A 15667-nucleotide genomic window follows, 5' to 3' on the forward strand; every position below is an offset into this window, starting at 1 on the left:
CATAGCATAAAGAATTAAGTTAAGTATGTGAACTTATATAATGTGTATAAGATAGAAATATGTACTATAGTATATAATAATAACTTATGCTTCACATAGTAATGAATAAGTTCTTATAATTATAGCTATATATGTAATATATGTATATGAATATAACTATGTTATGGTATATGAAATAAGCATCATTATGTATAAAGATAGAAAAGTTTATTCCCTTGAAAGGTTGGAATAACCAATTTGAACATAATGCTGAATTGGATCACATCATCCTCTCATTCTTTTAATCGATTTGTCCTCAAATCGAAAGGCTTTCTTTTTCTAAGGTCTTTCCATCCATTAGAATTAACAAGTACCTTTATGAAAAGGTTTATGTTCTTAGAATGAATGGTTGAAAAATCCATGGCCTGAAAAGAAAGAAGACTTTCAAAAATAAAAATGTGATCAAACATAATTAAAGTTAAATTGTACTCCATGTTAGATGAATGTTCAAAGTTTATGTCTATTAAAGACATTTTGCCTTGAACGTTTATGTCTTTTATCATTCCAAAAGTCATGTCCATTGGTTCCTCAAGAGATGTATGTATCTAATCATGAAAGGTGATGACTCTTGAAATGGTGATGTCCTTATAATCCTCATAAGTCAAGACCTTTGGATTAAGAATCGCCTCCCTTTGCCTTTCATGAGATGCAACTCTTGATTCATGAAAGGTCACGTCCTTTAGCCTCCTAAATTGATAAGTTGTGTTGCTTGGGACATCCTGCAAGTCAAAGGAAATTTCTGCATTTTCAATGTTAGAAAAATCATCAATCTTGCGTCTCGACAATAAGCACTTCTGTAACAAGCACTTAGATGTATAAACACTTGTTTTTGGACTAGTTTCCTCCTTGGTTGATATCGATTTTCCTTTCCTCATGGCCTCAACACTTTGTTTCATCTTGATTTGATCAATTTGAACTTGCTTAGGCAACAAAAGTGTAAAGATAATTTTCTTCCCTCCATGTTTGAATGAATATTGATTGGTAAAACAATCATGGATAGTCCTCTTATCATGCCATGGTCTTCCAATGAGTAAATGACTAGCATGCATTAGAACAACTTCGCACATAACCTCGTCCTTGTACTTTCCAATCGAAAAAGGAACCATCACCTGTTTATTGATGTTAAGTTCTCCTCGTTCATTAAGCCATTATAGTTTGTAGGGATTTGGATGCTTCAACGTTTTCAATCCCAAGTTCTCTACCATTATGGTACTTTCCACATTGGTACAACTTCCACCATCTATGATCATGAAACACACCTTTTCATTTACATGGCATCGGGTATGAAAGATGTTTTTACGTTGTGCATTGTCTTCTACCACTTGAGTACTCAAGCTTCTTTTAACCACTAAAGCTTCGCCTTCTACGGGAGCCCCAATTTCTGCTTCTTCCTCGACTTCAGTGGGTGCTACTTCTTCTTCTTCATGGTCAGACTCAATGTCACCATTTCCAAGTAGTAACATAGTGTTTCGGTTAGGACATTGTGTAGAAACATGCCCCCTCCCAAGACATTTAAAGCACCGAATGTCTCTTGATCGTTCAGGGGTCTATTTTTCTCTGCTATCCTTGTTGAGTTGTGGAGCACTGGATGATTCGACCTTCTCTTTGGTAGGAGTAGGGGTAGATTTCTTCAAGTTGTTTAGACTCTATCTTGAAGGTGTAGGAATGGTATCTTTATAGCCATTTGCACCATTTCATCGATCTCTATGTAATGGTATAACTCCAAAGTATTGGTAATTTCTGGATTGAGTCTAGCAGGAAATCTAGCCATAGTTGCTTCACAATATTCCACAATATTGACTTGGATCATTTCCACTTCTATCTCCTTATAATAATCCTCCACACTTCGTTGGCCTTGTTTAAGGTTCTACAGTTTCTGAAACAAGTCTCGGTGATAATGAATATGAATGAAACGTTTACGCATGATACCTTTCATTTCAAGCCATGTTGAGATTGGTCTTTCTCCATTCCTCCTTCTGGTAATAGTAAGTTGATCCCACCATATCAAAGAATAATCGACAAACTACATGTTAATCTCACTTGCTTGAGTTCAGAATAGTTGTGGCAACTAAAAACATGTTCTACCTTGCTTTCCCATTCAATATATGCTTCAGGATCAGTTTTCCCTTGGAATTGAGGAATCTTGATTTTTATGTTGCTCATGTTATCATCAACATTGGCACGCCTAGTTCCTTGTAACAATGTTGGTTCTTCTTCATCATATGGTCTAGGATATCATTTTCTGGAAGAAGTTGTTGCCTCCGAGGAGTATCATTGTTCCAAGCATGGGGTTGATCTTGTCTTTGGTCTATCTTATCATGAAGAGCATCAAACTCTACATGAAACATTCTCATTATTTCTCCAATCAAAGCTTACATTTGCAAGTTTGGTTGACCTGTATTTTCTTTAGGACTTTGAGACAAGGTTAGTAAACAAAATAAAATAAAAATTAAACCTTACCAGCACACTCACAAAGCCTCTCAAGTTCACTCCAAAGAAATGATAGGATCAATCCACTCAACACTCGTGTTTACTCTCGGGAATATATCTTGACTTTTAACAATTCCCTTCTGATCTCACTCTCTCAATTAGCCTTTTCCACTCAATTTCTCTTGCTAAGTCCTTTGAAGAACTTACTCAAGATTAGAACAAGTTAATTCTCTACTTATGTGCGTCGGTTGTAAATAGGTTATGGTAGAAAGGAAAAGAATAAATGAAAAAGGTAGAAGAAAGGATTCAAGGTATTTAAAAGAAGCAAATGGTTGAAGACAAGGAAAATGAAAGTACATAAAAGGAAGAGGTGACTTACAATTCAAGAAACAACACTTACTGCAACCTTTCTCAAGAAACAATAAGGTTATCTTCTCTTAAAGTAGATAGGCCTCTTTGATGTACTTGCAATGGTAGAGCACTTTCCTTGGCTTTGCTTCTTTTTTTTTTAATTCTTTTCTTCTTGTTTTTCTAATTTTTTCTTCTTTTTGTCTTTGAACTCTCTTGATTGTTGTAGGAGTCTTTCTTTTCTTTTTGAATTTCTTTTTCTTTTTGCTTCTATTGTTTACACACCAATGACATTTTTGTTGTCAATCCAACTATGCTCTGATACCACTTGATGTAGGTTGAATGTACATGGTTTGATTGAAGTGAGTTGATAGCCTTATTGTGTCCCGATCTAGGATTGACAAGTACTGATGTCCTTGAATGATAAGTTTGGGCTGCAATAAAAATAAGAACGAATATTATTAATGATGGACTTAAGAAATGGATAATAATAAAAGTAATGAAAATAGAAAGAAATGAAAGAGATGGTTGCAGAATTAAGTGGATGATGAAGGTCTTGATGGAGGATGTTGATGGTGTTGATGTTGAAATGGAGATGGTGGTGATGTTGTATCTCAAGCACGCCAAAGAGGAAACTATGCTAGAAAGCACAATCACGATCTTCACAAACTTACTTGATGGGTGGTGATAGTGTCTTCAACCAACTAGATATAAATCTAGGAATTTAGGAATCAAGATGGAAGGTATGATGCCACAAGTATATGAATTATACTTACTTAATCGATGAAGTTCACAAAGTACTTTGAAGAGAAATTAACTCACAAGAGTTTGTTTAATATATGATATGAGATGATTACAAATGAAGGCAAACCTCTCAATTTATAGGAAATGAGAGGGCTTGGCCGAATAGTCTCCTAATGATTCGGCTAGATACATGACTTTAGGAAAGTACATAATGCTTCAAAATGAAAGGAGAAGTCCCTTGGCTTGGTGATGGTTCGGCTTACCCTTCATGAAGGGTCTTGATGTTTCAAAAAAAAGGTGGGGAGACATCTCCCTTGGTCGAATTTGCATGTTGGTTCAACTTGGTGCCAAAGTCATCTCCTTGGCCAAATGATGATGTGCCTCCTCATGCTTGGTGCCAAAGCTCTCATGTGCAAGGCATGTGGTGTGGCCGAATAGTCATGGAGCTTTGTATCATGTCCTTTGATGTTTTAGGCCTCCAATGGGTGTGATCTCTTCACCAACGTGCTCCTTGGTTAAAGGGCATCTTCATGGGCAACATCATTCATGAAAGGTCACAATGTTTGGAAAGGTAACCTTTCATGTTTGAGCTAGTTCAGAGGTGAATGAACTGGAGGTTATCTAGTCGTAGGTGAGTTATAGCATGGTGAACATTATGGCAGCTCCTTGTGAAAAAGGTACCTCTTGAGGTTGCAACTATTCGCGAAAAGGTACGATTTCACAAATTTTGACTTAGGACATATTTGAAGTGTCCTAAGTGGTGATGATGACGGTGCAACTCCCCAACTGAATTGAAGTCATTTTTTAGCTCAAATCTTATGCTCAATCCAACTATGAGCTCACGGGTCTCCGGAAAACTTTTCACCAATGTTTCCTTATGCTCTCCTGAACGTCCCCATGTAAGTTTTACTGCTGTTGCATGCTCCATTTAGCTCCAATTTAGCTCCCAAGTTATGGCCGAATGTACCTACACACATAGCATAAAGAATTAAGTTAAGTATGTGAACTTATATAATGTGTATAAGATAGAAATGTGTACTATAGTATATAATAATAACTTATGCTTCACATAGTAATTAAAAAGTTATTATCATTATAGTTATATATGTAATATATGTATATGAATATAACTATGTTATGGCATATGAAATAAGCATCATTATGTATAAAGATAGAAAGTTTCTTCCCTTGAAAGGTTGGAATAACCAATTTGAACATAATTCTGAATTAGATCACATCAGGATATATACACGTGGAGATATATAAAAGGGAAAAAAAAGAAAGATTTCTCTAGAGAGCTCTTCTTCTTCTTTATCCAGCCGTGAGCTACCATAGCAAAGGTGAGTTCTATTGTGAGTTGATTATTAGTTGAATTTAAGTTTGGTTTAGGATCCTTAGATGATACTTAAGCTTAAAGAAAACTTAAGTTGTCTTAAAACTATAAGATGAAGGGGTTATGAAGGATTAAAGATAAGGGGTTTCTAAATGAAATCTTGGGAGAGAGGTAGTAATTAGATTTTGAGACTAAATTTGACTTGTCCTCAGCTAAATTAAGAAGTATGAATTGTTAGAATTGAAATTAGAACATGTTAGAAAATTGGTAGGATTCTTGATTTCAAGATAAAGGATGAGATCTTGAAGATAATGATGGTTTATATGGATATAAGTTGATTTGAGTAATGGTAGTTGAGTTTAATGGCATAATAGGAGTTTAAAAGGGAAGATTTAGATTGGTATTGGTGAATTTTTGGGTTGTAAAAGCAAATTCTAGGCTATGAGTTTCTGTACTTCTTTATCCAGTATCGATACTTCAAGAGTAAATGAATCAAATTTGGAGTAGGGGTATCAATATTGGTTGAACAGTAGTATCGATACCATAAGCCATTGACAAGTTATTCATAAGGTATCGATACCTGAAGGGTAGTATCGATACCAAGGGTACCGATACTATAAGGATAATATCGATATCATTTTTGAAATAAGGATTACAGAATCGAAAATGGGTATTGATACCTAGGCTTGATATTGATACCACAGCTAGGGAAGTATCGGTACCATACCTTGGGTACCGATACTACTCCAAGTGGAAAATTGAATTAATCCTTTCTTTTAGCTTAAGAAATTAAGGATCAAATCATGATATTTGGAATGATGATATGTATATAAAATGTATGATTGTGTAGATATCGAGCACAAGAAAGTTTCAGAACGACTGAAAAGTTAGGAACGATCAAGAAAGAGAAATTAAGTCATAGAAGTGATTGGGATCAAGTGAGGCTAAGGTGAGTGTGTACTATAGATGTAGTTTTATGGAAATAAGACTTGTGATAAGTCTATTTCCTATGTTACTTTTCATGGTCCAATAGTTATGAACATGCATATATATTATGATCATTATAAACACATGCATAAGTTATATATATTTGTATGTTTTGATACATGTTATATGATTCATATGAACATAATCAAATAACATATGCTATATGATATGAGATTAATGGTTATATGTACATGTGATATGTGACAGGAGATAAGACATATGTGATTATAAGAGAAATGACATGAGTACATGAATATGTGGTGAAGTAATGATTATATGAATATATAGACCATAATGATAATGCCCATGTTATGTGAAATAAGAGCTATAGGTATAGTTGGCATACCAAGAATCGAGGGTTACATAGGTCTTTTGGGACATATACATGAGGTCCTTCGGGACAAGTTTTATGTGCAACTAAGTGGGAATTATACGAGCTGTGGTGATAAAATATGTGCACAACCTCAAAGTACTCACATACCTTAAGTTCTCAATAATGTACATGGGCACATAAAATATTTAATGGAGTTTACTTTCTTTTAAGATATTATGTTATTATTTGTTAATAATAGATCATATGTGATATTCTTAAATAGTGAATTTATAATTATGATGATACATGAAGTGATTGGATTGCATGTTCATACATTAGGAAATGCATTATTGTATTTTATACCTCACTAAGTTTATGACTTAGCGTGTAAGCGTTTTAGACGTAGGTACTGAGAAGCAGGAGGATCAGACCTAGGTTCAACAGAACAACTTACCTCCACTCGAAGATCAGATCAGAATTAAATTACATAGTATGTATTTTGTTGTATCAGAGGTGTTGACATGTAGACAAATTGAGATTTACATATGCTCTTATCGGTTTTTGTAATGGGTTGAATATACTTACGTAAATTATTCACTTTATTTTAATGAAAGTTTAAATTTTCATGATTTTTATAAGTCTTAAAGTTTTAAATAGTCAATGTGACACATCGGATTCGTATCCGAGTCGAGTACGGGTTGGGGGTGTTACAATTGTTCTATCTTTTTTAAGTTAAATTACTAAGAATTCTCCAAGAATCAAAATGTCTTAAATACCCTTGCTTGTTTGAAGAATGGAATCCCTCGTGTCATACTTCAAATCTTAAGTAAATCTGATGCAAAAAGATTATGAATACCTTCCTGATCACCAAGTAGCTCTTAAGAATATATGGATCCTCTAGTGTGTTCCCTATGTGGAACGTAAATGTTTTACTTTTTTTAAAATGTGATTTTTTGAAATCACTGATTCAATGATTTATTGGCTTATGAACTATAGTTATATGGTATATGTTATCTGGTTACCTGTTTTCACTAAAAAATATAATCGTTCCTAATTTATGGATCATGAAATCTACTAGTTTATGAACTATGGTTACCTGAAATGTGCTATATGGTTTCCTATTTTCACTGGAAAATACAATATTTCCTGATTTATGGATCATGGGATCTATTGAATACTAATTGAACTGTTTTATTGGGACATTATCTGGGTAGGCTGGAGTATGGAGGTTCAACATTGATCAAGCTGGTAAAACCTTACAGACCTAAGGTGACCCTTGGGTAGGCTTCGAGTACCCGAGAAACTTTCTTGGGTAGGCTCTCAGGCCCCAAGGCACTCCCTTAGGTAAATCATGGGATTGCATATGGTGTACGGGTGGAGGGCAGTTATATGATTTATTTCATTATCACTCTTAAGATATTTTACTGGATTCACGATCCTGATATTATAGTTTACTATTAAATCTGATTTCTATTGGATACTGTATGGGTAGGATTCTGGAGTATGGAGGTTCAGCTCTGATCAAGCTGGTAAATCCTTACGGACCTAAGGAGACCCTTGGGTAGGCCCATAGGCCCCAAGGTACTCCCTTAGGGTGGCTCCTTTGTTGTGTGCTTAGGGTAAGTCCTTATGAATGCAGTTTTGAGGAACTCCAAACGGTGTTCGGTTGGAGGGTATTACTGTGTTTTTAAAATATGTTTTAAGTTAAAAACGTGTTTAAGGGATTTAAATATGTTACTCTGTTTTGTTGGAACACACTAGACATCCTATTCTGATCTCCTGAACTTGGTCCTCTGAATGTTTCCTCTGAACTGAAATCTTCACGTATTTTACTCAAAGAAATATCAGTGGAACCTCAGCTCATTCAACAAGCCTGTAGACGTCTGATTCAATAAGGAAAAATTTATGTTTTTCCATTTATTTGCATGTCCTTCACCATTACTTGGTAGTTATGTATTACTGAGTTGATTGACAAAATTTCTCCACTGATGCGGGTGTTACATAATGTATTTAAATAGTTCAATGACCTGATTGACAAAATTTCAGAAATGGTGGTTAAAATAAAAATGGGCAATAGTTAGGTAGTCAGTGCTATAATTTTCCAAATAAATTATGGAAAATAATGTAATTAATATTTTATTTTAAATAATTTACCTTTAGATGTAGATTATATTTTACATGTCATCACCTAATTAGAGATTAAATTTATTAAATTGAATTACAATTATGACCAAATTGATATAATTTATAAATATTGAGGATCAAATATGTAATTATACCAATCTTATTAACTGTCACGTCAGCACTTCCGTTAAATGTTAACGACAAGTAGCTTGATTGAATGTATTTAAATAGTTGGATGACCTAATTAACAAAATTTCAAAAATGGAGATCAAAATGAAAATAGGCAATAGTTATGTGGTCGATGGTATAATTTGCAAAAACATTATGAAAATAATGTAATTAATATTTTATTTTAAATAATTTACTTTTATATTTTTTAACTAATTTATAAAAAATATGTCAAATCCTTTAAAATTTTAATTTTTTTTATAAATTAAATTAATGGTGTTCATCATTAGTAGTGTTCAACGGTGCTCGTCGAGTCGTTGTTTTTTACAAAGTTCAAGATGATTCTCTGTGTTAAATTTCTTACTTTGAATAGAGTTACAAGTCTCCTTTAAAAAGACTAAATACATAGAGTTACGGTACAAATAAAATTACTCTATATAGAATTGTATCCTATGAAGAGATGTTATAAGATATTTAAACTACTTAGTTATTTACAGTAAAATTAAATCTATTTATTGTGTACAATCTAAACTCCCCTTCAAGCTCGAGGGTGCACGTTGCAAATTCCATACTTGAATGCGAAATCATCTAGAATGGTTCTTGGAAGAGTCTTCGTGAGAACATCAGCTAGTTGATGCTTTGTACGAACATAGCTGAATTTAATAACTCGATTAATAATTTTTTAGAGATAAAATGTTTATCTATCTCTATATGTTTTACTTGATCATGTTAAACATGATTTTTCACAGTATTGATTATCGATTGGCTATTAGTTTGTAACTTGAACTACTTGTAATGATCTATCTTAGTTCAATCATCATTCTCTGTAGCCACGTGCCTTCATAAATTCTCAACTTAAGAGCTTGATAATTGGCCTTCGTACTACTTCTTGGCACTACATCTTGTTTTTTACTCCTCCCTGTAACTAGATTTTTCCACACAAAGGCACAATACCTACTGGTTGACCTTTTGTCAGTTAATTCTTCTGCTCAACTAGAATATGTAAAATTTCTTATCGATCTATTTTCTCTTTTCTTGAAGATTAAGTTATGCCCTTTATTCATCTTGAGGTACTTTAAGATTTTGTTCACAACATCGAGATGTCCCTCTCTTGGATCATTTATGTGTTGGCAAACTACACTAATTGAAAAATCTATGTCTAGCCTTGTAAGATATAAATAAATTAGCTTATCGACCAACTTTTTATACTGCTCTTTGTAAATTGAATGTCTTCACCATCTTTTATGAAATTCAAGTTACTCTCCATTGGTATCTGGACTGGTTTACATCTAGCATACCACCTTTTGTTAAAAGGTCAAGGACATACTTTCTTTGACTAAAATCGGCCTTGGATCTTGCTCCCAAGAAAATACCTAAGACCAACAAGGTCCTTGGTTTTTCAATTCTTTAACTAGCACATTTTTAGCCTCTTGATTTTTTTCATCATCTCCTGTGATTGTGATGTCATCCACAAGACAATCAAAATCATTTTTTTCCTTTTTGATTTACCTTGATAAACAAGGTGTGACCCATTTGACATTGCTTATAACCAGTTCCATGACTACTTTTTGTCGAACCAAGTCCTTAGGAACTGCTTCAAGCCATACAAAGATTTCTGCAATTTACGAACTTTTTGAGCTGTCGGATCTTCATACCAAAGGGAATTTCATGTACAGCTCATCAGTCAAGTCTCCATCCAAGAAGGTGATGTATAAGGTTAGTTAGGGTCTTTTGAGGAGTTTTGGAAGGTGATGTATAAGGTCTTTATGGAGTTTTAGGTGAGCTGGAATTTCGTGAAGTTAAGAGTCTTAAAGGAGAAAGTGATAGTAAGGGTTGCAATGGTTGTAAAGGTGAAGAAGACAGTGGATGTAGGGTAATATGGCTTGTGGCGGGGATGTAGGCTATGAAGATAAAGATAAATCAGTCGAATTCTAAAAGTAATCAAAAAATTGAAAATGAAATGCAATTTGAATCTCCACCTGAATTTTGGTCTTGGAGAAATAAGTATTTTTTTTTTTTTGTAATTAGAGAATAGCATTTGTAGTCCTTAGTGGATGAGTAACCCAGAATAACATGGGATCTAATTTAAACTTATGTTGTGAATGTACATGACAACGGCAGAAAAAGAGAATAGTTTTAGTGGAATGTCACAATACATAAGTTTAAAACATGGAAATTTGTCAAGAATGACATCCCTTGGTGACTTGCACTTAATAGTTTGCCTGGGCATCCTATTAATAAGATAAGTGGCAGTAAAGATATCTTCCCCCCAAAAATATTTAAGAACATTAGAAGAGAATAAAAGGGACCTACCTACTTCCAAAAGATGCCAATTTTTTTCTTTCGAAAATCCCATTTTTCTGTGGAATATCGACACACGAGGTAGTATGAAGTATCGTTTATGGCTAATAGGATATTCCAGAACATACCCTTCCTAGCTGATATATGTATATATTTGTACTATTATGTATGTTTCATTAGATAACAACCATTTCTAAAGGCATGTTGTTATGCTATTAGTACAATAATATTGAAGTTAACTCCTTTTAGCAACAAAAGTTCCTCTTTAAACAGATTTTTCTTGCCAACTTCACAGATCATCAGCAGCAGCAACAGAGTCACCCTGCAAAAAACCATAGAATTTGAAAGCAAAAAAATGATTTGCTTCTCTCAAGTTGTGCTGATATCAAATTCAAGATTGCAGCAAATATCCATAGCCCAAGCATAAAGAAATACAAATAGGATTGTATTATTAAAAAGAAGACAATAAATTCAGGTCGTTAAGAGCAATCTTTTTTAAAGGATGATACGATATGCATTTCAACAGAAGTTGAATATAACAAAATGGGTGCGTGCATTAGTGCTATGTATAGCACTCCCAATTCATCAAGCTAAATATGGTTGAAAGTCTGTTAGAAGATTTACCTCATAACAGCGAGAAACACAAAACAATTTCTAGGCCATCAACCTCTCTGGCTATTTGATGTAAGAAGGCCCATTTGCTCCATACGATGATTCATATGTTGAATCCCATCCCATCCATTATCCTTCCCCAACAGTAATTCATGTACACCACTTGCACCATTTTCTGAATAGCTCGAGTTAATTTCGTCTGTGTCCTCACAGGAGGGGATTGTTGAAAGAAACTGTTCCCAGAATGCATCACTAATTGCTGGAAGCTTAGAGGTTCCATCCAGCAAGATGTCAACATTATGATCAGTAGAAAAGTCGCATGTTTCTATAGGGTTTGCAGCATTCAAAACGGCTGACATTGGATCAATGTACTCTGCATTCCCTCTCTGACCCTCCTAAACTTGCATCAGTAAAGCCAACATTATTATCACTATCAGGCACAACCGGTTGCATTTGAGGGATATTTGGCAAAACTGCATCGTTTTTTGATTTGTGCAGGTTTGTATCCAATATTTTACCCACTTCAGTATGCTCAGTTGTTAAATGAGTGGAAATAGATGGACAAGTGTCACAAAACCCTGATTCTGCTTGCAGATAAGACAGTCCAGAAATACGACTGGTGCAGCTCCTGCTGTCTAATGCATTGGATGAAGGAACACCTTAATCATGAAAGCACCAGCGTTATCAATAGAAGGTTCCAGCCTAGGTGAGGCGTTCATCTTCAGTATCTGGTGCAGCATTGCTTTTGCTGCCTCATTCAGTGAAGGTTGAAACTTTACAATTTGTCCATTAGGAGAAAATCTATCATGTTCACCAGTTAAATTTTCTTCATCCTCCCTGGGGAGTCTCCTCTTTTTGTTTCCACCGGTAAGCTCTATGTTGTTTTCATTCTGCTGTTGTACAAGCTGGCTTAAGAAACCCGGACTTTGCATGGCCTTAGCAACAAAAGACATCATTTGCTGCTGTCTTTGTTCCATCACTTGTACACGCTGGCCTACAGTTTGCAACTGGTTATCTGTGGCTTGTTGCTGCTGTCTCAACCTAACAAGTTCCTGCATGAGAATATTCTTGTCCCTCTTAAGCCTTTCAACCTCCTCTTTGAGTCCAAACTTCCCGACCTGAATGCAAGCTCCAACTGGTGAGCTCGGGACTTGAGGTTGTTGATTACTATGGACATTAACAGGTTTCCGCCCGCTGATAGTTTTCAGGAGATGTTTCTGACCTCTTAGGAAGCCCTCATTTGCAAATTCCCAACCGTCAGGGTCAACTTTCCTAAAACCCTAAAGGAAAAAATTTTGAAGATCAACGACACGAGTAATAGCATACATTTTCCAAACAGAACGTAGCAAGCTCATATATGTGTAAAGCAGGATTGAATTTTAATATATAACTGAATCACATATCATCCGTCTTGTTTGAGCCTCAATGCCTGACCACAATCAATTAGTAACTACAAGCATAAACTTAAACCTGCAGATAACAAACACAATTATAACTAGATGAGATCTTCAGAGCGAGAAAAAGAAAAGGTCAGAACAATTCAATCCATAACATCCACCCGCTCTGACAAATTAATTTTGAATTACAACCCATGGGTCCATGAGCATACAAATAATACTTTCCTAGTTTCTCCATCATGTTTTTGTTCACTTGTTGGCTAAAAATACATTTTAAGAGTCAAAAGAAAAGCTAATATGAGAAAATCAGGAAATCAATTGTCAATTTAGCCAACCCCTTGAATTTATTATTAACTTACTCAGAAAATCCCTAAACAAAATGTAAGCTTATGATGCCTGTCAACTTATTTTCTCAGTAAACAAATGTAGTTAGATCAAACACAGCAAGAACAAAGGAAAAGAATCAACTAAGGCCAGACCCAGAACCATGGAATATAAACATCTCCAGAATTGATAGTATTTTAAATGAAAAACATCATTAAAGACATTTAGGCCACATGGAAGAAAAGCAAAATACACCTTAGTTACTGATCTGAGAGCAAAAACATCATATATGAATGTCTAAAATACTTTATCTAGTTCCAAATCAACATATAATATTAGTACGAAAGAACTATAATAAGTAGATCATTTTCCGAGATAGTAAAATTGGTCAATATATATAAATGCCTAGTTGGTCACTCATACAGGTGTATGCTACATTATTCGCAAATATAGTCATATACCAAATCAAGCTAGTAACCACTACAGGATTCCTGCATCTATGCCTCATTGAACCCCATACCACACATTCGATTACTCAGTTTTTACCAATTACATTTCACCTCAATTCTTCCACATTTGTATTCCATGGAAAATGGTTTCCAACTAATCATGTATCATTGACAATCCTATAGAATAATAGGAACTGCATCAATTATCCAATTTTGAAATGCACTCAGAAACAATTAAGTTTGTGTAATCAGCATAATACAATTGACATTCTCATTTCCTATATTTCAACAAATCAATATCCCCATTCAATTCATGATTCAAAACCAATACGGGTTCTAAAATCTCTCCTCCAAGGAAATTCCATCATTAAAACTATTCACAGTTAACCTCAATCTCGGCTATACGCGCACACACAAAGCAATATAGTAACAACCCAAATTTCCATACAGTCCAAAAAAGAAAACCTAGACCATGAAAGTTTAAACGAATCCAGAAATACATTAAACTTCAAAATCGTAATTCTCCTCAAGGAATCACGCCTTAGTGGACTTAGGTTAGGTTCTTATTCTTAGCATGAGAACGACAAAGCTAAGACCGAATCATCCTACATATGTTCAGAGAAATACAATTCTAGAAAAGAAGAAAAAAAAAAGAAATGCCCACATAAAATCAAGAAATACACACATAAGTATTAAGCTGTCTGACAAAGCTGGAGAAGTTATTATGCTTAAATTACTTGGGCAGAAGGTCCCCTGAAAATTCCGGTACTTTCCATACAACGAAACTGTTGTTCCCACCACTCCACGAAATGACCGAGTTTGTCGATGGGTCATCCACCACATCGTAGGTTTTTCTCAGAAACGGCGGTACAGCGTTGCCGTTGGAGGCGGCGGTGTTCGCAGCTGATATTGAACAGTGAAGAGAATCCATTTCTTATCTTTTCAATAAATATATATAATGAAACAAAACAAATATTCCGAAACAATGGATTTCAGATGAGAAAGAGAGGGGATTCTCCATGGGAGACGAGTGAAGGAAGGAAGCAATAGCTTTTTAGGGTAGTTTTGATTCTATTGCTTGGATTGAAGAAGATGAAGAAAACAACAGAAAAAGAAGAGAAAGGGAAAAGAGAACACTGATCGAGACGTAGATGTTAATATGAAACCATATTCCAACTGCTTGCCCTCCACTCCTGCATTTTATAGTATTAAGTAACCCTTAATTTATTTATTTTCTTTAAAAAATTACTATTTTTTTTTATATGAATTGAATGCCTCATTAAAAATCTCCTTCTTGATTAGAGGGACTTATAGATAAGCTCTTTAATCAATGGAAGAAGGAAAAAAGTACCTTAGGATTTCATTAAACATAAAAAACCAATATACATCTAGAGATCGACCCCCTACATAAAACATAACACCATAAAACAATCGAAAACACCCCCACGGCAGCAACAAAACTCAACCTAATCCAACATATCAACCGCAACAGCCTCTAAAGGGCTGACCCGACTGAAAGCCTAACTCTTGGCTCGAAGGGCACCAGAAAACAAAACTCCTAAAATAAAGACCAAAAAGTACAGCTGACTCAAACCAAAGAAGCCAAAATAAAACACAACATCCAGGAGCTTCCACGCGAAGAGGGCAGAAAACCCAGCTGTAGACTCTTTCTCCAAAGCTAGAAAAACGAAAACATATTTTGGCTCCAAGAACAGACAAAACACCCTCACAATGAACCTTCTTCTGTTTCTTGGTTCAGCAGTATCTAGCCTTTATTTGGGGACCCGAATTTCTCTCTTCAAAGGATTGGGAAGAGTTAAATTCCCCTCCAATACTCTAAGAATCTGTTCCAAATCCTTATTTACACACCCCGATTTAGCTCTTCCATCCAAATTGCCAACCACATCCCCATCCTGTTGGGCCTCCACACCCTTGGAATTACTAATAGCACCCTTTTTTGATAATGTTAATCACGTTCTTCATCACTTTTGCCTTTAACCGACCATCCAAGTTGGACGAATAAAAAAAATCCATTATTCCCACTATATCACGTGCAGACTTACAACTTTCGCTTCTTTCAAAAACTGACTCTCTCGCC

General features: G+C 34.9%; 1 pseudogene; it reads right to left on the minus strand.

Annotated features, from left to right (window-relative positions):
• Nucleotides 1-10902: 10902 nt before the first annotated feature.
• Nucleotides 10903-14515, minus strand: LOC120213552 (annotated as a pseudogene).
• Nucleotides 14516-15667: the final 1152 nt, after the last annotated feature.

Source organism: Hibiscus syriacus, unplaced genomic scaffold, assembly GCF_006381635.1.
Source record: "Hibiscus syriacus cultivar Baekdansim isolate YM2019G1 unplaced genomic scaffold, ASM638163v2 tig00110030_pilon, whole genome shotgun sequence".
In the NCBI taxonomy this organism is placed as follows: Eukaryota; Viridiplantae; Streptophyta; class Magnoliopsida; order Malvales; family Malvaceae; genus Hibiscus; species Hibiscus syriacus.